The 23598-nt window shown below is 46.1% G+C and overlaps 1 long non-coding RNA gene across 1 annotated transcript; it reads right to left on the minus strand.

Annotated features, from left to right (window-relative positions):
• Positions 1–7846: 7846 nt before the first annotated feature.
• LOC132243829 (uncharacterized) lies at positions 7847–9674 on the minus strand. Its single transcript, XR_009455401.1, has 2 exons — positions 9544–9674; positions 7847–8829 (listed from the first exon to the last, which is right to left on the minus strand). It is a non-coding gene; the product is annotated as an uncharacterized LOC132243829 (long non-coding RNA).
• Between the last annotated feature and the right edge of the window lie 13924 nt (positions 9675–23598).

The following is a 23598-nucleotide window of genomic DNA, read 5'->3' on the forward strand; positions in this document are numbered from 1 at the left end:
GGACCACCTGGCTCCTCTTTGTCTGCCACCATCACATGATATAGTCATCGCCTTGCACCTCTGCAGTTGAACTGAACCAAGCTGGTGTGCAAAATCAAACAGCATCCCAGAAAGCTAAAAAAAAATTAAAAATTAAAAAAAGTACTTGATTTAGAAAGGAAACAGACGAAAAAAACAAAGAAACTTGGAAATGCAGCATAAGTTTCCATGGAAGTAAAATCATTTTTCTAACTGAAATGGTATTACATGTTGATATGAAAGAAGGGTCAATCAAATTGGTTGCCAACAAACACTTCAAAAATTGAAGTTAAGCAAAATGAAAGAAATGAAAAACCATTTTTGTAAAAAGCTAATTGATTTTGTCAAACATCAGTTTCAATTTGATACCAAATGATAGTTCACTCAAACCTGAGGAAAGTTCAAATGCTTAGAAATTAAAGCAAATTTAATTTTGCAATAAAAATGAAGTGAAATTTCAACTCAAAATAAATAAAAATGAGATTTATTAGAAGCTGAAACTTTAAGATATTGAAATCAAAATGAATGAGCTCCAAAGATCATCACGACTGCACCACAATGAGGTATCAGGAATAAAGATTTTCCAAGGGGGATGAAAAACCAGAGGAAAGGATGCCAGGATAAGACATGTGCTTGCTTGTGTGCCAGGAAATTACCCACTAATGTGGTAGAGCCAGATTCCCTCAATTCAAGTCCTTGCTTGCTCTTTTCCCTCTGCAACCTTTCCTTTCCCCCTTCTCCTAATTCACTACCGGGCAGATTCACTCACTGCTGCTGTCACTGCAATGAATAAAAACAGCATTAAAAAAGTTCGTGTGTCAAATTCCTGGGAATGCAATGAATTTCGTGAGCCTTGAAGCAGTCTCTGAGTCTCACAGACCCGACAAAGAGTGTTGGATAAAAGGGGGAAATGAAACAGGGAATTAACCTCTTCAACATGGAAGTGATGCGACCAGGATGAGGGGGTATGAGATGTACAAAGACATACAAGAGTGGCAGAGTTCACCCTAGCTGGCACTGGTAGTGGATGGGGAAAAGAGAGTAGATATAGGGTGGACATTTGTAAGGATGGAGACATGGGCCCCACACATTAGCTAATCAGCTACCCGCAAACCAGGCAACCTTGAGGCAGCCCAAGACTCTGGCCTCTGGTCATATGCTCCGTGCAGCATCGCTGGTGGTGGAATAGCTTTGCTTGGTGCACCAGATTCCCTACATGGAAGACAAAGATGAAAGCAGAAAAAAGAAAACAGGCACAGATAGGAAGATGGCCAGGGGGCAGGGACTAGGAACACCTATCCCAGGTCCATGGGATTTTGAAAAGGTGGGAACAAATAGTGTGGTGCATCATCACATACAGCACAGCACATACTTTTTTCCAGTTAAAAAAGAAACTAGAAACTTTACTAATAGGCTAGGGGCCTCAAACTGTATTGTTCAGCTGAAGATTAAAGCAAGAACAAATATAAGTTTGTTGGAATGCACATTGACTTATTTCATCATATATGTATAAAACAAGAATAAACAAGACAAAAATACTTAGGAGATGTTTCATTAGTCCTGTGGTAATTAGAATTAAATGCACATCTGTCTCAGAGGCAAAAAACAGGCCTTCTTGGGCATCTTGGCAACGCATTGGCAGGGCTGCACTCAAAATTATTTCCACATTTGAGTTAATGTTGCTAGCTAGTGTTAAAAGCAGTCTGCAGGGGTATGCGAGAGGGTCTAAATTACCAGGAGCAGTTAACAGACAGCAGATTTGCAGAACAAAGGATAGCTTAATTAGTGGAACCATTAAAGGAAAGCGAGTCGTTAAAATCTGTGGAATGGAGAAATCAGAAAGAAGCCAGTATATTATAATGACCCAGGACCTCAAGTGACCTCACTTCTGTCAGAATAGGATTGTCGCTGTCTCTCTCAGGCAATTGGTTGTACATGCTGGGTGGAGCAAGAATCAGTGGGGTGCACATTCAGGTGCTGTTCAGGATTTGCTAAGATCAATTAAGGGTGATTCTGCCATCAATGCTCTTTTTTTTTTCACTTGACCCAGTGGAGAGGGCAGTTAGCTTCAGGGCCAGAAAATCCAGACTCAACTTCCTGCTGCACTAAAGAGCTGGGAGTTGAATGGGGGTCTTTTCCAGTCCAGGTTAGGCCTGCCACCACTTAGCTCTTGCTTGTTCTAGCTCAGATGATGCTCTCTGGTCCAACATTTTACCAGGGAACTGAGAAAGTATTTCATTACCACTGATTTGTTTTAAAACAGAGAAAAAAGCCCTCGTTTTCACCAAAATGGCAACTGTGTCTCTCTGCCCCACTTTTCACTCCCACAAACATGCATTGGGTTTTAGTGATATCCAAATAAGTGGGCTTAGTAGAGGGGTAACTGGGAGAAATTCTCTGTCCTGTCCTATATGGGAGAATGCCATGGTGACCGAATGCCTTAAACTGGGAGTTTGTTCACTCCTCCCTACACTGTGGGGATGAGACCCAGATGGGGTCTACATCGCTGAGTAGACCTAAGGCTATCAAGTCACTTGTGCAGATAGGGTGAACAGCAAGGAAGTGGCTACAAGTGATTGTTGTCATCTCTCGGGTGCCCTGTTTCTCTCCTGCAGTTTTGCCCTTACTGAGTCACTGCTGAAATCTCTTATGCAAACAGTGCAAGTGTCTAACGGCTGGGCTGTGGTTTGATAAGTACTTGTTTCTCCGCTCTGAAAAGAAGAACAGTGATCGATAAAGACAAAGCAACTTCCACTGGTTCAAACTAACTGTTCATGCAGCCCTTCCTCTATCAGTTCCTCAGCCCAATAACTGAGCCCAGCTCCCCTCTCCACTTCCTGCCCTGCCTAAGACCTGGGGCTTTCTTACACCTGTCTGATCAACCCATCCCCCCTCTCTAAGCTTTGCCCTGGAATGGGGGGTTCCCAGTCCCATCCCACAGTTAATGAAGGGATCCATAACTTTAACCTGGGGCCACTGCAAACCTTCACTACAACACAGACTCATGGGGTGACGATAAGTCCCACTTCTGTGAACAACTTCCAGTGAAATCCTGGTCACATCAGGAGGAAAAGTGCTTGCCCAGTGGCAAAGCCAAGAATAGAGACCAAGACTCCTGAGTCCCAGCTCAGTGTAGTGGCCTAGACCTAGCTGCCTCCAATTTTCCTACACAGTCCTGCAGTCTGACCTTTTCAGGTCTTGTACTTACCGAACTTGGCCCATTTCAGTCAGCTGACCCTACGTTTTCATGGTATCATAACTCTTAGGAGCAGCAGAAAGTAGGAAATGGTATAGAATAGCAGTTCCCAATCTATGGTACTCCATGTACTACCAGTAGTACGCAGACAACCTGTTAAATAATTACTTTACATGACAAAAATTTGCTGGTGGCACTTAAGGTTGTGTCATTTTAAATTGGCGGTATGCAATCTGTCAGAGTTTGGGAACTGCTGGTATAGAAGGTGGGAAAACTTAATTCCAGCCATCGAAAGATTACTTGTGGTTGATCCAGACCTGTGTGAGACTGCCAGAATGCTCTATTAGTAGGGCACAGGCCATCATGAGAACAAAGTGCTGATCTGCATATGAAGATCCAGCATAAACCGCCCAAAACTATAATCATAAAGAGTTAAGGCTGGAAGGGACCTCTGGAGGTCATCTAATCCAACCCCCTGCCTGAGGCAGGATCATCCCTGGCCAAACCATCATGTACAAATCCTTGTCTAACTTCTTCTGAACATACACAGTCAATGCTGCCATGTTACAACAAGGCATAATACTCTAGCCTGCTACAGGTGAAGCAGGAGGACAATAGCAGCCAGTGTCCTGCTGCTGCAATAGTTGTTAAGATATGCTTGAGAGATCCTAGGCAGAGGGCCATACCCTCCCTGCATGACTACTTCTAGATCATCCCTGATCTCAATACTTATCCAAGCTCTTCTTGAGCACCTCCCGTGATGGAGCATCCAGAACTTCTTTGGACAGTCTATTCCACTGCTTTAACAATGGAGACATTTTTTTTGGTATTGACTCTACACCTACTTTGCTGCAACTTCATGCCATTAGTCTTCTGCTGCAGTACCTAAAGACACTCCTTTCTGTTTCTGGTGTCAAGAAGGGAACTGAAAACAGTGCCCAGAGACAAGGGCAAAGAGGTAAAATGGGAGAGAGAAAGAAATAAGCAGAACAAGAGACACTTAAGGGGTAGCAGAGAACACTGCTATCGGCCTGTTTTTCCTGAGACAGTGCTTGGTCTTCAGGGCCCAAGAACTCTGTCTGCTGTATTGTTGCTGACTACACATTCAAAGTGCCTTTGCTTGCATAAATGCTAGACACCATTGTTTTTAACTTTGAAAAAAAAAATCAAGGAAAATGTGTGTGTGTGGCAGTGGTGGGGGGTGGGGAGGGGGTGGCGTATTCAACAGAACTGTTTGGCCTTTTATCAAGAAGGGTGTCACAGGGCACCTCGGTGCCTGCTCCTAGAGAGTGGAAACTGCCAGGGAGAGAGAGAGAGCCCTGGCAGGACATAACGAGCCCAGCTGTGGGTTGTCAGGGATAACGAGCACTGCTGCAGGTTGCCGGAGCAACCAAGGGGAACCAGCTGCCTGTAGTAGGCAGGGCCTGGCCCTTATAAAGCCCAGGGCTGAGGCCAGGCTGGCAGTCCCCTGCTAGCAGTTGGAGGGGCAGGAGCTAGGATGTGAGCATCACATGAACCGCTCTAGCTGGGTGAAGGATGGCAGCTTGGAGAGGTTTGAGCACCATGGTTCTGCCAGGAGGTTTTGTGTTTGAGTTACAGCCAGGAGGCTTGAGTTTGTTTGGGTTTGATATTATACCAGTGGTTTGGGTGAGGGTAGAAGGGGTTGGAGGAAGCCTCATAGGGACCCCAGAGGGGTGGGACCCTAGCGCCAGGGAGGGCGCAGTATTCTCAGGGGGAACCCCAGTGGTGTGGGAACCCTGGCGCCAGTGAGGGTGTAGCTTGTGGGGTGTGTAGACCCCTGGAGAAGGGCAGCTTTGAGAAGCCCAGTGCGGGCATGATGAGAGGGGGCAGTGTTATGAAGAAGACCAGTAAGGGCACAGCAAGCCTAGAGAGGGGGCAATATTATTAGGAAGCCCAGTGCGGGCGTGGTGAGCATCTGCAGAAGGGCTAGTGCTGTGACAACCCCCCGAGCAGGGCAGAGTGCTGCGGTTGCCCTGGCGAGAGGGGGTAGTGGCGCAGTGAGCCCTGGGAGAAGGGGGCAGCAGCGCGGTGGGCCAGAGAGTCAGGGGGCGTTGCCGAGAAGTCCCTAGAGTGGGTGCAGAGACCCCAGATGGGGGCGGTATTTTAGAAGCCCGAGTTTGGGCGACATTGTGGGGAAAGCCCCGGGGGGGGGGCACTAGTGTAAAGGCCCCAGACAGGGGGTGACACTATAGAGGAGGCCCCAGAGAGGGGCAACATTAGAGGGAGGCCCCGACTGGGCTCGAAGAGCCCAAGAGAGGGCAGTACAGCAGGGGAGGCCCCAGAGCGGGTGAGAGTACGTAGAGGGGGCCCGAGAGACAGGGTGTGTGTGTGTGTGTGTGTGATGAGAGAGACATACCAGCATCTATCCCATCAGTGAGGCTTGGGGCGTGATATTAGGGGTTGGTAGGAGCCACGCGTAGCCCATAAGGCTGGGGTGCCTGGGGAGCACCCATCATACCGGGAGATCCCCAGGGCATCTGGGAACACACGGGGACAGGTGTCCCAGCTAACTGTGCCCAAGGAGACGTGAGGCAGCCTCCCAAACTTACTGAACATCAAAGATGTGGCGGGCGAGAACAAGAGGGTGCCCTTGGGCTGACTTGGCACGGTGAGGGGGCCGTAGGGAGATCACGGCCCTCCTGCGGGACCCTGCCGTGACAAGGGTTTTCAGCAGAAAATGGAATTTTGGATGGGGAAAAAAAAATGGAAAAATTCTGTAGAAAGGAGACTTTCTAAAGAAATGTTCATTCAGCAGAAAAGTAATTTTCTGTCAAAGTTGAGACACACTGAGAAGCAGAAGTATTCTATGTCTATTGCGCTAATGTATGATTGAATCTTTCTATTAGTTTATATGGCTGCTTCACTGTGTGGGAGAGACTCAGGGCGGTGAGGAGGCAATGTGAATTTCCCCATGTATGTGAGTGTATGCTGATATTTTTTTATTTTTTTCAGGCTCTGAAGCTTGGTGCCTGCATATGCATTTTTGTGGGTGTCAGTCAGTGCATGTATGGGTGAACATAAATGTTTTGGAAGGTATAAACCTGTGTGGATTTGTAGGACTGTGTATGTTTGCATTTGTGGGGCTATCATGCTGGTGGGTGCTTCCAAGCCATTAATATCACTTAGCTGGTCCTGGACTAGTGTAGGAAGAGTCTTTGGGCTTCACTCACTGCCTGGAGCGAGTACTGAGGTTAAAACCAACATAAAAGGATTATGCTCAACTATTGACTTAGCCCAGGGCAAAAGACTGGTTAGGCCACAATGTGCTTCTGCACCCAGGGGAGCCAATCTGTGGTTCAGTAACAGAAGTTTCAGGAGCTGTGTTTGATCTTAGGTATATTGGTGCACCACCCTGTTCTAACTATTAGACCTCACATCCTGCTTAAAGACAAGGATGGGAACTAGTAGGAGTCCAAAATCCAATCCCCCACCCCATGTTGCTCTATCAAACCAAATCCCAGTCCCCTTATACACCTAGGAAGGTAACCAATCTGTCAGGATATCCCCCTTCCTATTCTAACCCACCAGGCTCCATTCCTCCCATCACCAGGCCCACAGCTTTGCATACCAGGACTGCAGAATATACATATAAGCTTCCCAGGCATGTGGGAAAATTTTTTTTGCAAGGGGCCCCTGGAACATTTCACCCTACTCCATCTGTTGGCCTTGGGGGTAATTGTCTTCCTCTACTGAAGCTAATGAGCAGATAGGTGTTGTGGATGGTGGTCATTATTCACTGCCATCTCTCCTTCCTCTCAATGCATGCTTTGGGCCTACTCATATGATACCTGGGGTTTGGCCCCCTCTCCACAATGGAGCTGAAACTAATCCCTGAGCTTTTTACCCATTTTATCCAATGAATAATTTAAAAGCAAGTTCTCCGATTTGCTTAATAGAGGGAGAGATTAATGAGTATATGTATTGCTTATATGCCCTTTTTGATATTATTATAGTTCATTTTGGATTATCTAATTATTATATATAATATGGATCATAAAATCCATATTATAAGCAATACATGTACTCATTAATCTCTCCCTCTATTAAGCAAATCGGAGAACTTGCTTTTAAATTATTCATTGGATAAAGTGTGTGGTTTTCTATGTCTACATGCCGTGACACCTTGTCCCTGTGGAGCTATGTTGTGAGCCTGGGTTTCTATATTTCTTTACTTTGTGAAGTTTTGCATGCATTGATCTGTGTGTTGTGTGGCCGGCTTTCTTTGTACCTTAACAAATTATATGCACATGGACCTGTGTATTGCATGTATGGCTTTCTGTGGATTGGGTGGAGGGATCCTTGTGTTATGTGTATTTTTCTGGACTGTGTTGTGTGCTTGAGTGTGTATTGATCTCCCATGTGCATTTGGCCATCTCTCTCTCAGGCATTCATTGTTTTTTTGCAGGCTGGTCTGGGGCAGGATCTGAGACCTAGTCCTGGCCCATCACCTCCCAGCATAATGATGTAGAGAAAGCAGAGCCTGGGGCACTGTCTAGTCTGCCTGCTGCTTTCTCTGGTCTCTGTGCTCTAGGCAACTCCTTATCCAGCCCAGGAATGGGAGCTCCAGATCCTGGATCTAAGGAGCGCCCCCAGTAAGACAATGCCCAATACTAGAGTGTTCAAACTCTACCCTTTAATGCAATGGCCATTTGCAAATGTGTTTCCCTCTGTTCCTGTGCCCCTAGCCTGTTTCAAAAACCACACGCTCCTGGCTGTTGTGCTTTTGTCCTAAAGCATTTTATTTCAGCAAGCAGCAATAAAATTGATCTAGCATGAAAGGCTCAGACTGACACAATGAGCTTCCTAAGCAACCACCAGACACATACAACTCCTCTTCTCACCAGTTACCTCAGATTTGCTCACCATGCAGGTCTCTGCCCTATCTTGTTTGTACACAATGGAGTCCAGCAATTGCAAGTAAATGTATTATACAGAGAGGGGGCAATGTAACAGTCACTAGGAGGCAGCAAAGGGGCCAAAGCACTTGTAAAATGGGCCATCACCTGTTAGGGACCCCCTTAACACGTTCAGAGGGTACAGGGTGGGTATGTTTTCTGGTGTACATGTACAGAGCAATCAGCAAAAGGCCACAGCATCCAAGCAGAAGCACAGGTAGCAGCCAGGCCACTAGCTGGTCTTTGCCATGACTTAGATTCGCACATAGTGGATGGGAACCCCGTCTTTACAAGTGACCCGAATCCGCCGCTTGGAAGACTTGCCCCTGTAGCGGCACTGGCTACTACTGCCTTTCTTTGCCCGGATGCAGTCAGTAACTGGGTAAGCCCGGAGGCTCTCGCGGGTATCTTTGCTAATCCGCTTCCCTGAGCGGCAGATATATTTCATCCTGGCCTCGTTGACGTGAATGAAGGTGTTGGTGGGCCTGCAGGGCAGTTTCCGGCGCTGCCTCATGGTGTTGCAGTATTGACGGTTGTTCTTAGCTCTAGTCTTGGGAAAGTCAAGGTGCTTATTCTTGAACTCTTTATATTTGCCATCTTGAGCTACCACCATTAGCCAAGCAACTGTCAGCAAGAGCAAGAGAAGGAGCATGGGGCAAGGTGCCTTTTGGGTCATGGCAGTGCCTGATACTGGTCTTCCTGCAGTGGGAACAAAAGGGTTCATGGGATAGAACCTGGTTGGGGTGGGGACTCTTTCTACCACTGAGCATCCTTACCCACTACACCCACCCCACAAGATCCCACTGCCATACACCCTGCCCTTGCTGTTCGCCACATAGTGGCTCCTCCCCATGCCCACACTGCAAGCTACTCTCAACAGTCAGTCATTCTCAATGACTCCATTTAACACACCCCTCCAGTGTCCAGCTGCCTCCAGTGCCTACAGAACCCATTTATAACAGGCAGCAATAATGCCCTTCGTTAGGCAGTCAGCTTCCTTTATTTTCCCCCCTGCTCTCCAGCAGGAAATTAAGCCCAATAACAAGTGGAGAAAACGAGGCACATAATAGGCAAATGATACAAATGCACAAAGATGATCAGCAGTGAAGGGGTTTATATCGTTGCAGTGCTTGCACACTGTTGCACTGTCTCAGAACAAGTGAGCGTGAACCCAGCAGTCTGAGCTTCTGATCCCAACTCTACTCTCAAGACTTTGCTGCCTAGCAAGGGCTTGGGATAGAAACCAAATCTCCTGGATTTCATAGGAACACGGGACTAGCAGGGAACCCCTGGCTTACTGAGACCAATATCCAGCTATCACAGACAGCCATGGCATTATCACCCCCTTCATCAAGTTATTGAGACACAAATGATCCTGCTCGGAAATTGGGCATGGCATTGCCTTCTCCTTACCTGAATCCTTCTACTGTGTTTCCTGGTAGAGAAATGGACTCGGCAACCTGCAAAGCTGAGAGATGCTAGGTGTCCACCCCTCTGGGACTCATTATATAGATCCCATCCGTGCATCGGGGAGGTTGGTGTGCAGTAACTGTGGGAGGCGGTGGGGAGGGAGGGAGGGAGGGAGCAGGGTGTGAAGAAATTCTGGCACAGTCCTCTGAGCTAATGGAGTGAAAGAGAAGTGAAGTGTGTCTGTTGGAAAGAGTGGGGAGAGAGAGAGGGTTGCATATATAATTCTGTTTTCTTGTGCCCAGGACAGTACAATATTTCAAATGTGTGTGTATAAATATAGCGTGAGAGAAAAGGGAAAGGTGTTTTAACAAATGTTTGTGTGTGTGCATGTGTTTGCATAAGCATGTGTGGGGGGGGGAGAAATGGATGTCCTTTTTTAACAATGATGTGGTGTGCCTCTGTTTGGTTACCTGTGGGGAAACACGTTTTGTTGTATGCAGGCATACATGGGCATATGGGTGTAGATATGAGTCCATCGGGGATTATGGTGTTGACATGCACTTAGTTCTTGGTAAGTGAATGCCTGCTCATGCTTGCATGTATGCACATGTTACATTATTACACATCCTAGGTTCTACCACCGATAGTGGAGTGAATATAAGTAGTGCCATATTGGATGAGACTAAAGGTCCCTCTAGCCCAGTACTCTGTCTCAATAGTGGCAGTAGTAAATGATTTGGAGGGAGAGTATATGTACAGAACATGTCTAGTGCACATGTGTACATGTCTAATGTATCTTGTCGCACCCATCCTGACAGCAACCATACTTGGATTAGGAATGCCAGATCCTTGACTGCTGTATTTAATAACTATTCTTGGACCTGTCCTTCAGAATTTTTCTAATCCCTTTTTAGGATGATAGGAAAAGGGTCTCATGAAGTCATGTAGTCCAGCCCCCTGCTCAGGGTAGGTTTATCCCTGATTAAACCATCTCAGCCAAGTGTCTGTCCAACCCATTCTTGAAAACTTCCAAGGATGGAGGTTTCACAACATCTCTAGTAAGCTTGTTCAAATGCTTGACCACCCTTATAATCAGAAAGTTCTTCCTAATCTCCAACAAACATTTCCCCTGGTGAAGTTTGAGTCCATTGCCCCTAGTCCTATCCCCTGCAGACATAGAGAAAAGCCCATCTCCATCCTCCATCACCCTTCAGGTATTTGAAGAATGCTATCCAATCCCTCCTCAGCCTTCTCTTCTCCAAGCTAAATAACCCTAGTTCTGTCAGCCTATCCTCATAGGTCTTGTCTCCCATAGGTTTGGTTGCCATGCATTGGACTCTTTCCAATCTTCCCACCTCCTTCTTGAAGTGCGAGGCCTAAAACTGGACACCGTATTCAGGTGAGGTCTCACCAGCGCTGAATAGAGCGAGAGAATCACTTCTCTCAGTTTGCAGCTGACACTCCCAATATGTCACTGGCTTTTTTTTTTCCAAGAAGAGCACACTGTTGATTTATATTCATCTTATAGTCCACCATAACTCTCAGGTCCTTCTCTGAAGTACTTCAGCCTAGCCAATCATTCCCCAATCTGTATTTGTGCAGGTTGTTCAATGTTTTAACCTGGTTGTACTACCTGCCTCTACACTGAGTTCCACAAGCTCTGTGCTGTGCAAAAGAAGATTTCCTATTGCTTGTGTTAATCCTGTCCCATGTAATTTCAGTGGGTACTCCCTAGCTCTTGTATTCTGAATCGGTGTGAACTGACCCCACAGTAGATCAGGTCAGACTCATTTCCTGCCTTGTTCTTCTCTACTCCTCATCCCTATCCCTGACCTGCAGTCACTCTGATACCCAGGTGCCTGGCTTTGCCAGTCTCCCCCACTCAAGCAAGATCAATAAGATGTGACCCTTCTAGAAACCTTGGCTCAGAGCTAGCCCCATCTACCCACATCCCTGTAAAACAGGGGTGGCTCTCACCCCAACCCAAGCAGAGAGCAGTCCAAGTGTCCATCCCACACCGTTATTTGCTCAGGGGTGTCAGTTGGGGATTGAGACAACCCTGACATGGTCCCACTTCCCCTCAGGGCTTTTGTGTTTGGAGGACGCACCCTATGTAACAGTTGGGAAAGTTGTGCCCACACAAGGGAAGGTTTCACAATGTCAAGAGGCCCAGGGACCAACTGTGATCATAAGAAAACTGGGCTGGAAGGGACCTTAAGAGATCACATAGCTTAACTCCAAGGCAGAATCATTCCTATCTAAACCATCCTCAACAAGTGCTCATTTCGCTTCGAGTTAAACAGTTGCTATGAATGGGGCGTCTCCTACTTTTACATGTAATATGTTCTTATGCTTAAGCACCCATCTAGTTAGTTCTTCCTTAATCTCTGACCTGTCTCCCTAGATTGTTCAACCCTGATTTTTTTTTCCAGTTGTTCCTGTGCCCAAAACTTGAACACAGCACTTCATGTGACTCCTCACCAGTGCTGAATAAAGAGTTCCCACTCGTGTTGGCTATGCATACCGATGGAGATATGCATATAAGGGCCACAGTTCCTAGCAATCTGACCTTGTATACAAAGAAGGCTATGAAGATAAGCACCGCAGAGGGACTGTCACACAGAGCATAAATGCATTTGTAGGGTTACAGAAATATTTGAGGAGACCTAAAATGGTTTAGTGCCAAAAATGGGTGTATCAAAAGGACAAAATTAATGTTGCAGATTAGACTAAGAAGGGAGGAACCTGGTGGTAGGAGATGGATGGGCCTAAAGGCAAAAGAGAGTATGGGCCAAAAATGACGGAGTCCATCTTCCTTCCCCTCCCTCCCCACAACCCAGGGGAAGCTTAACGGTGAGTAGAGAGTCTGGCCATATAGTAAGGCAGTGTTCATAGTTAGAAAACACATTTCCTCCCTCCCAATGGGTTTGGGCCAGAGGATGGATTGTACTTATGAGGAATGTCATGGCCTCAGTGTGGAGAAGCTACAAATTACACATAGCCAGTTGATGGGCAAATTTTAGTTGGGGAAAAGGGAGAAAAAAAAATCGCCATAAAAATGTTGACTGAACAAACCATGATACTAAACCTATCCCAAAAGGGCAATTGGAATTACAAGAGCAGTTAAGTGTTAGTTTGCTTACATGGGGAAGCGAGGGCATGCCAGGAATTTGAAGGAAATTTGTGGGTCTGGCTGATGGCTGCAGGGTACGTACCTGGCATAATAGCGTGTTTGCATATGACCTGCCCTACTCCATAATGCTGTGTCAGGATTGATGTGTATCAGGGAACTGGATTATCAAACTCTGGAGGAAGTGAGGCAGAAAAGTGTATCTTGGAAGTCAAGGGCCAGAAAGAAAGAACCCAAATAACTGGGGAGGGTAGCTGACTCCAGTGGCCAGATGGAGGTCCTGGCAGGGCAGGACCCAGTGGACTCTCCAGACTCTAAGGCAAATACTGAACTTCCAGAATCAGATCTAGAAGAGATCATTAGCCGGAGAACCCTATAGACTGAGCCGACCTGAGATGAAGACTTTTGAAACAACTGGGAAGGAGGACTGGTGAAGATCAATGGAGAAGTACAGTGCCTAGAGCTAGTGGAAACTTACAGCTACACATACCTGTTTGAGGTACACCATGACCTCAAAGGCTGGGCCTGGAAAGCAAATGCAGTGCTGACCAGGCAAGCCTACATATGGCAGGAAGCCCAGAACATGCAAGAGAAGAGGGAAAGAGCAGATCGGGTCTTAAATTATCCTCCACCTTCACTGATGATTGGGCTCATTGTCCAGGCCCATGAGCCAGAACCATCTCAAAAGTTTCCCTGGAGCAGAGGTTACAATGAATCAACCTGTGACCTGTCCTGGACACCTGGGTTCACCCTGAGCCTAACAGCTCAGGTGGGCGGGGAGCCAGCTCACTCCTTGCTGTGTGCATCCACGTGCTCTAGAATTAAGGTCTATAGGTCTGCTGGCTTGCACCAAAGTGAAGCAGTTTGTGGGTCTCAGAGGGGCTCCATGACCATGGGGAAACATGAAAATCATGGGGCTATCACTAGGACTTTTGGCCATAGCATGTGCCTAGATGCTCATGCCCAGCTGATTCTCCCCCACAACCACCATCTCCACACCTGTAACCCTTCCTGGATCCTTTGAGGTCTTCCTTGGGTTGGTAACCATTGGCTTTCTCAGAACAGGAATTCTTATCTTCTGCCATCCAGCAGAGAGGGAAGGTGAGGAAGAGACAAATAGAAACCAGGACTTTTACATTCTGAAAAGGTCAGTTTTGACACAATTCTGTCCAAAAAAGAAATTCTTAAAGATTTTATTTTCATTCTAGTGAAAAGAAAACACAAGTAGGAAAACCTCAAAACTTGCCATGACATGAACTTGTCATTCTCCAGCCAGCACCTCTGTGCTCATGTGCCATGACAAACCACACTGGATTCAGTAGCACAGAAACAAAATTCCTGCAGACCTTTCTAACTTTGCTTCGTCACCTGTCATTCACTGCGACATAACATCTTGGGTCTGATCTTACCCAGATAAAAGGTTTTCTTTCATGGGTAGATTTGCCTTCAAGATGCAATCTGTACAAAATTATCCATGGACAGAGATACGAGAGCAAGTGTCGTCAAAACTTACTTGTACTTTTCTGGTTTTTTTTTCAGACTGGAGGAAGTCTAAGGACATATGTGTGCACATGTATTACTTGCTAGGATAAGTGCATCACTAAAAGGAGGGTTTGTACTGGCAGGGAGCTGAGCTGATGAGGGAAGATATTTAAATGAGATACTGTGATTTGGTGGAAAGGGAAATCTCTTGCTTTGTCTGAGATCAAAAAGGTAATAAAAATGAGAGCTGCTTCCAAGTGATAAGGGGTGCCTCCGTCTTTTTGTTCAAGATTTCATTCTCTCCAGAAGAAATCAGGAGTGATTTTCCCCACCCCCCCCACCCCCACACAACTTCAAGGTGAAAATCAAACTGTTATAAAAGCAGAGGCACAGGCATGGAAAGACTAGCAAAGATGCATGTGTGCATGGGGTCTAATGGCAGTGTTAGAGTGATGTAGCCCTGCTGGTCCAGGAATGACGTGATTAGCAAAGATTTCTTAGGGTGATATCTTTAATTGGACCAACTGTGTAGTTGGGATAGACTTAGAAAAGCATTTGAAAGCAGGACATTCTTCTGCATGTCTGAGGAAGCAAAATCCTCTTCCTAAGCCTGTCCAGGAAACATAACTTCTCTTCTTCCTCCACCTGCTTTTTTTTACCATGCTGTTCTGGCTTTTACTCCTCATACCTGAAGAAGAGTATCCTGATAAATGTGGAGTGACTTTCCTTGGGACTGTAAGGGAAGTGACTTCCCTTTCCTAGATTGGAAAGACTCCTGATTTCATTCCCTGATCGGTACTCCCCACAAATCCCTGGAGACAGAAATGCAAGTTATTCTGCAAGAAACACCGTCCTCCCTCCCCCCCCCCCCCCGCCCCTTCCCCCTCCAAATAAATCATGGTGCACACAAACTGGCTGGGAGTATGTATTGCAGAAAGCTGGAAAAAAATCAGCTCAGTAACCACACTGGTTAATTATTCAGGAGGATACAAGTGCAGTTCTCCAACCCTCACTTGCAGGTGCTGCATAGGGAAGGGAAGGCAGCAGAGGAGGTGGAATTTGGAGACTATGATTAGGCATCAGAAAAGACTGGCTTGATATTCTGCAAGGGAACAAGAGGGGGCTAGGCCAAGAGCCTTTGGCAATGGGGCCCTTCCCTTCAAGTGAAAAGTGGGGTTCTTAGCTGAGCTCAAGCTTCTTGCAGCCCCCATCCACTTGTTAGTGCATTTTATCACTGGAGAGAAGTGTACAGGCTTTCTATCTATGCAGGCAATGCCCTCTGTTCACACCTACTCAGTGGTGAGCCTCTTATGAATATGCATTTGATGATCTACAAGAGATTTCTGCTGTATGAGGCCTCGGTCCTCTGTGCAGATGTTGTCTACTGTTTCTAAGGTTTCATGGATTTTCTTGCAACCATCCACAGTCATTCCCTGGTCCTTTTAGTTCAGTAGTTGTGATTGCATAGTGGTGGTGTGCACTACCATCAATGCAATGCCTTTGAAACTTCTGATACGGTGCCTCTCTGCCATAGGGTATAATGGGGAATCAATGAAATATCTATAACTTTGTTGTTTTTTGTCCTATTTAGATGAAGCGTGCAGGGATGGTAGCTTCTACCGAGAGCATAAAATGTAGCGGGGTGACAGCTGCAGGGATGGTGGCCCCTGCTATGACGCCTGCCAGCTGTGGAGGAAATGGGTGCAGGGGGGTGCTGGCGTCCTCCACCCCTAGCGGCTGACAGACAAAACTCGTGACATGGGTGCTTGTGCAACTGACTGTGTCCGTCTTGGGGCAGTTGATTGTCTGTATTGATTCTTTGCTCTCCTTAGCCTGGTTTTGTAGGTGCTAATTGATGCCTGTTAAGTTATGTAGTAAATAGGTCCTGTGTATTGAGCTGGTCCCTGAGTGAATCATGATTGATTGATTGGTAACTGGGAACACAGCAGCTTAGCGGCCAGACCTGCAGCAGTGCCTCCCCTCCCTGCCCCAAGATGGACAGTCAGTCCCACAAGCACCCATGGCATGAGTTTTGCTTGAGGGGCAGTTCCCCCCAAACCCCTGCACTGATCTTCTTGAAATTTGGCAGGCTTCTTTCTGCAGAGTCTACCACCCCTGAAAATTTCATCCAAATCAGACAAAAAAACCCCAAAGTTATAGCTATTTTATTGTTTCCCCATTATATCCTATGGCTGGATCTCTGAGGCGGCTCCGAACTACTTCAGGAAGCCAAATGAGGCAGCGCTTCGACCTGGATGTGCTGCTTCAGACCCCGAAGCGTCCGAAGCTCTGTCTGAAGCCTCGCACAGCCCTAATGGCTTCCTCTAATCTATTCAATCCACCTGGATGGAAACAGTGAAGGGTAGGGATTAACTACCACCACCTTTCACTTGTCTTTCCTCCTAGCTCTCCCATTATTCTGTCCTACCCTACAATCCCTCAGTGCTCCTTCCCTTCCCAGCAGCAGGAAGGATCCTTCCCATAGCACATCAGCTTCTTGGACAAGAAATGGCTTTTGTGATGGGTAGGTCAGTACTGAGCACAGCAGTTGGTAATACATAGTCTTGATCCCACCCCAGGTCCTTCCAGCCTTACAGGCCGTTTCCACATGCAGTCAGAGCTGGGGGAGTATAAGACTGCCAGAGCAGCAGGCAGAGACAATTTTTCCCCAGCATGAAGCCTAGCTATGCTCTCTGACTGTCTCCACTGAGCTTAACCTCAGAAAGCAATAGATTTCCTATTTCTCTCCCAGGCTTTATTAGCACTGATGTGGTGAACTACAGACAACCCAGTAACTTCTGCAGCTACTACAACCCATCCCTGTTTGATTTTTTTATAGATTATTGCCCTCAGTGAGTTTAACCAGAAACTTCTGGATGATGCAGAAACACAATGCTTCTTGTAGGAGTTTTGGTCATGCTAGGTCATAGTTATGCTACATTACAGTTAAGCTAAGGCACTGCAGTGAATCTTTGGGGTAGCATGCTTCACTGACTGGATGACCTGATCAAAGCCAAAATGCTGAAATCAGCAGGGAATAAGCCCTACATGTCCAAACTTGGCAGAAGGGAGTAGAAGTTGCCAAGGGATGAGCTGCAGGTGTCTGGACTTGGTAAAAAGCCAAGTAAAAATGGGATATATCAATAAAGAATTGTCTCTTGGCTATAAAAACAGAGGTTGCAAGCCTAGGCCTGTTGTAGCAACGTTGGTGGCATTAGTGCACATAAGGTATTGCTTCATTGTCTGGGAAGTTTTGCTGAGCTAATCTGATTGCTATGCAGAACCACTAGCTACTGTCCTAAAATAATCACTCTCCCTGAGCTTTCTCCACCAAACACAAATTCAAGTCATTCTTTCTGCATCGCATGCAAGCTCCAGGAGGCTGGTTGCCAGTAGCTGCTTCTAAGAGCACCCTGACCCAACCACCCTGAACACCAAGAGTGACATCGGGCAGAAAGCTGGCTGGAAACCCTCTCAAACCACCACACACCTCAGAACAACACTTGTTATCCATTTTCAGTGTCCCACCTTGTATGTCACTGACAGCATAAACAGACCGTGTCTTGTCTTTATTGTAGGGTTAGCTGTTTTGGTACATAGCTCAACACAGCTGCCCTGCTTCATTGGCATTTACAGATGTTGTAGTTGTCCTGCAGGGTTGGATTCCTACTGCTCCCACTGTTTCAGGGCTGGGACAAAGTAGGTCCAGAGTCTGCTCTCACATGCCAAGTCACTAGATAGAAAGCATTTGAGGTCCTGAGTTGCAGCTGCTCCAACCTCTATAGCAGTTGCCCAGTTGCATTCAGAAGAGCAGCAAGTCTACAGCTGGTCTTACAAAATGAAGCAGCTGCTGTGCTCTGGGACCATCTGTATTGGATTAGTGCTGGCATGGGGTGATAAAGACAGTCTCCAGAAAGCAACAGAGACTCCAGAATTTGCTTGCAGTTTCAACAGTTGTAGGGCAGTGATTCTCAATCAGGGTCACATCCCATGGCACCCTGGGGTACTTTGCGATTCTTTTAAGGGAGCCGTGGGAGTCCACACAATGTTAGCACTGTTAGGTTTGGAAACAGAAGTCACAAGAGATGAGTCATAAGTCACACGTGTCATAAACTGAGAGATTTCAACCAGAAATCCACGGTTGTGTGGAGTTGTTCGCAACACCAAAACTGCTCTATAATTTTTTATGGGTCTAGTCAAAAAGAGTAAAAAGAGCTGAAATTTTCTTCGAGGTGCCATGAGTCTATTCAGGGGTGTCTTGAGTCTTAAAAAGGTTGAGAACTACCACGCCAAGGAATGGGCAGAGAGAGACAGCAACTTGCTTTTGGCTGATCTAGTCTCTCCTGGCACCTCTCCAGAGCTCTTGGCAGCTATCTCTGTACAGTTTATGCTGCAAGGTTGGTTTGTTTGCCCACAGACACTTGGCTGAGGAACAAGAGATGGAAGCAGTTAGAAAGAAACAAAAACCTGCTCCCCAGGGAACCACTGTGGAGTGATCATATACCCTGGCCCTTGCCACCCACAATGAAGTATTAGAGGGCAATGTTAGGGGGAAATAATAAAGATGACGCAGCTCCTGCATGGGACCTCACATTAAGGCGGTCTCTCTCTCTCTTTTTATCTCTCTATGCCCCAGGTTCAAATCAGTCCTAAACTTTGGAATAGAAAGAGATGTCTACAAATAGTCCTTCATAGAAAGGCAGTACTGAAGTTGGGTTGCACAGCTCAAACAGAGGCCGTTTCCAAAGTCTGAGGTTGGTGCTATTGTACTGATCCACCGATGTTTCGACTGTGGTTTCTGTTTTATTCACAATGAGCAAGATATTAAAGTTTGTTATGACCAGAGAATAAAGGGAATAGAAAGTTATGATTAAGTTTAAATGTGGCTTGTTAAAAAGTGGATTAACCAAAAACTTTCTGTTTTACCTGTGCCTATGCACAGGCCGCAGAGGCACGCGCACACAGGCCTGATTGCTTTTGAAATGTTTCTTGTGGTGTCAGTTTGATCTTTCAACATTGTCATGAGGATAAGTGATTACATTTAAACCTCTAGATTTTTGCAGAAGACAAGACAAGAGAAAACAAGAGAAGGCTAGTGGCTGGTGGTAAAGGGCACTGAAGGAGCTAGTGTGGAGATGAGGGCTGGAATAGCAGGGGGTTGTGGGTTGTAAGCTACTGGCGTTAGTGCACAGTAGCCTTCTGGCACAGTGCTTAGTGATGCTTACTGTACAGTAGCTCATTACTGTAATGGTCCGTTCCCGGCAACACTACTGCGGTAATGAGCTACTTAGCAGTAGTAATGAAGTGCATAGTAAGCATCTCAAGTAGGCATGGCCAGATTCTGTTTTTGACAAACTTTTTAGGCTGTGCTCAGTGCTACTTTTTGATCCTCATATAAAACATCTCACGGTATATCTGTCATGTATCACCATATAAACTCTCCAATAAACCTTCCATCTGCCCCCAAACTGCCACTGTTTGTCGACCACCCATCCCATTTATCCATCACCCCAACTCCTGATCTCTCTCTCTCTCTCTCGTAGCCACAATGAAAGTATCCCTCATTCCATGCCCATAGCACTTAAGGTTCATACCATCCTCTCTCTGCTTATAGAAGAACAGCCTGGATAACTAGCAGAGTTTCTTGACTGGATAACAATGGAGAGGTTTGCAAAGGTATGGAGCAAAAGCCCAGCTGCTCCTGGTCTTCCACCAGATCTCTATCGCCCACCCTCAGCTCCATCTTTCTTCCCCTGAATTTGTCCCCATCCATCTCGCTTTCTACTCTTATTTAATTCCGTCATTCATTGCTGTTCTCTCTTCTTTCTCTCTCTTCCACCACCCACATTTCCAATTTACAGAAATGATGATAGCCCCTTGGATGGCCAAGCGTATCCCATCTGCAGCATCATTTCAGTGGCTGCACTGCTGGAAATCCTTGCTTGCTATTTAGCCTATCCCAGGGAAGAAGCCAACAGAAGCTACTGTGGCCCCTTCCCAAATTTTCTTTGATGTATCTCCAGTCCCCGCTGTGCCCAGGGCAGATCCATGGCCTAGACAACATTATCTTTAAAAAACACATTATGTAACTGAGCTTGCAAGAGAATTGTTCTTTAGAGTGAAGAATATCTGTAGCCCCTCTTAGCTCTTTTGTAAGTGGAGGGTTTTTTTGTGGTGAAACATAGCAGTAATTTAAGATGGGTTTGCATATGTGTAAGAGAGTTATAAATTGGAAACACAGACTGGGAGGGTGAGTTATGCTAGTTCATCAGAGCTTCTGAAGAGAAGGAGCTGCAGGAAAAGTGACCCATGATTCCCAGTCACCTGAGGACAGACTGCAGGATTTCTTGGTCCCTTAGGGACATCAAGCGTGATTGTACTTATCCAGATCCTGCATTTGCTTTACCAATAATTTATCTACATTAAGAGATAATGTTATGAGATATAAGAGACATATTAAGAGATGTCATAGGCATATTAAGAGATAATGCCTATAGTTTTGTCTCTTTGTAAGCCAAAAAGGGGCACACCCAAACCTTGACATTGAGATAACTAATTCCTTGAAACTGGGATTGCTCTGACCTTGACAATGACCCTCCCATCCCACCATGTCCTGGTGCATTTATCCCCAGCCAGCCTGAACAATCGAGAGGCCCCTGAAACTTCAGGTATTCTGGGCTCTCTCACTCAGAGCTCAACTGAGTAGGGCAGACCTAGGCCTGGAAAGGCAATGCACAGCTGACTTGGCAGGTCCTGTAGCTACACATGACAAACTCAGGGCATCTGAGAGAAGACAGAAGGAGCAAGGTGGGTGTTAAATTATCCTCTCACTTCACTGATGATGCATTTCATTGTTCAGGCCCAAGAACCAGAACCATCTTGAAAGTCTCCCAGGTCAGGGGGACACAGGTCAATGGTTACAATGGAACTGTGGCACCTCTGATCTACCTGTGACCTGCCTTGGACACGTGGGTTTAGTCTCTCCCTGCCTACAGCTCCAGGTGGGCCTGGAGCCAAACCTCTCCAAACTGTGTGCATTCTTGCACTGTGGGTTAATGGTCACACCAAACCAAACTAGTTTGGAGGGCTCACAGGGGCCTATGACATTTCTACCTGGCCATGGGTACACATAGAGATCATGGGATTAGGCAGTTTCCTATAGATCCCTAGATGTTAAGGCCAGAATGGACCACAGTGGTCATCTAGTCTGACATCCTATATACCACCGGCCAGAAGATGGCCCTCAGTTAATGCTATACTAAAGCAGATCTCTGAGGAAAATGTCCAGCTTTGATTTATATTCTCTCAGGGACAGAGAATCCATCCCAAACACTGCTAATTCATTCCATTGGTTAATCAGTGCTACTATTAACTCTTTTCCCTTTGTTTTATTGTTCTGAATCTGCCCCCTTCCACCTGTAGCTACTGGATCCTGTTCTCCCTTTGTTTTTTGGCACTGTTTCACATCAGGAAAACATCCTCAAAGGATTTTTGTTTCCATTCCAGTGAAAAGCAAACACAAATCTTAACACCTCCAAATTTGTCTTGGAATTAAATTGTCATTCTTTAGCCAGCACCTGTATTTACATGGGCAGTGATAAACCAAACTGTATGCCTCGGCATAGAAATACAATTCCACAGAAAACAACACTATCCAAGAAAGAACAGGGAGGACTAAAATAAAATTCATAATCTGGTTTAGTTATCTGTGATTCACTAGGATGTAACTTGGGCCTTATCTTACCCAGGGAAGACAATTCTCTTCACAGGTGTAGGCTTGCTAGAGTTTAGCATAAATCATTGCATATGCAGGGATATGCAATAGATAAGCATAGATCATTTCATATACAACTCGTATATAGACTTGGAGCAAAGCAGGACTCAAGAAAAGTTGACCTCACACCACTAGGGTGCTTGCTAGACTAGACTTGTAGGACAGCGAAGCGTGAATATTAATTGTTAAGGCTGATTGATAAAGGTGGCGCTGGAGAGTCTAGAACGCACCTGGCAATAGGGATAGGGCAATCCCGTAGATGTGCTGATGTAAATGTCTGATGTTAACAGAAGTGTTTTGATCAATGTATAACAGAAGAAATAGAAATCCTCAGAACTGGCACTAAGTTTAGGAGACATCATTTTGAGTTGTGCCTGTGCCTTACCACTGGCATCCAGGGTTAACTGCTTGTAACCCCTTGGACAGCCATGTTAGCAAGTAGGTGGTGTGTAGCTAATAAACTTAGCCATGCTTTTGCTAATGAATCTGTAATCATTCTTTATGTAACATTAATATCTCCAACAGAAAACACACCAGAGCTGCAGCAACAGCGGCAGCAGCACATACACCTGGAAAGATCAATCATACACAGAGAACTCGCTGGGAGCCACTCTAATTCAAATGCCCCCCCACCCCTCAAAGCACATGTATAGACGCAGTGGCAACACATAAGGGGTGCATGCAGGTGCAAATGCACCCCTGAGATTGGCAGTGCCCCCCCTGAGAGAAGCACCACCGACACTGCTGGTGGTGCCTGCCACTTGCCACTAGTGGTGGTTGCCACTTGCCACCCCCTAACCCCACTGCCAACAACTGCTGGTCAGCGCTCGCCAGCCCCACCCCCCGACACCACCGCCTATGTGAGCTCCTAACTTGCCACCACCTGCGTGTGGTCCCTGTGCCCCCCCCCCCAGCCTCCAGGTTCACACGGTGTTCATGTATAGACACCCACACTGACCAAGAGAGAAGGCAGAAGGACAAAAGACATTTTTCTCCAGGTGTGAGGAAGCAACTTCCTAAGCCTGTTCAGGAAACACAACATCTTTTCTTCTTCCTCCAACTGTTTTTTAACTATGCTGTTCTGGCTTTTACTCCTCAGAACTGAAAAAGACTGCTTTCCATTCAAAAGCTTGTCTAACTCTATCCCAACTGTGCAGTCGGTCGAATAAAAGATATCACCCTAAAAAATAATTGCCCTTCACACGGATCCTAATGAGCATTCAAAAAGTTGAGTAGAACAAACAACCGCTGTGAGAAGGAAGATGCAGTTTGCATAAAACCCCCTTTAGTTTGGGAATGGTCGGTAGTAAGGACATATGAAAATGTAACTGCCATAGGCCACTACAGTGCTTCTAATTATTTAGATAGTCCAGCAAAAACTATAGCCAGTCTCCATACACATGGACAACCATGTAGCAGCAAGTGACCATTCCTTCTGAGAGGTTCTGCTTTTATCTTAGAAGTGGAAATCTGGATAAGTCATATCAAGTCTGGGTTAAGTGGAAGCTCAGAGCATCTATTTATCTCTCTGCCTGCCTGTCCATCTGTCTATCTGACCATTCATTTCTCTGTGGAATGTCTTTGTTAGCTAGGTATTTGTTCCCCTTCAACAGCCAGGAGAACTCGTCCATGGAAAAGTCACGAATGAATTCCCTCAGAAACTTATTGCCTC

The sequence above is a fragment of the Alligator mississippiensis genome, chromosome 11 (genome assembly GCF_030867095.1).
Source record: "Alligator mississippiensis isolate rAllMis1 chromosome 11, rAllMis1, whole genome shotgun sequence".
NCBI lineage: Eukaryota > Metazoa > Chordata > Crocodylia > Alligatoridae > Alligator > Alligator mississippiensis.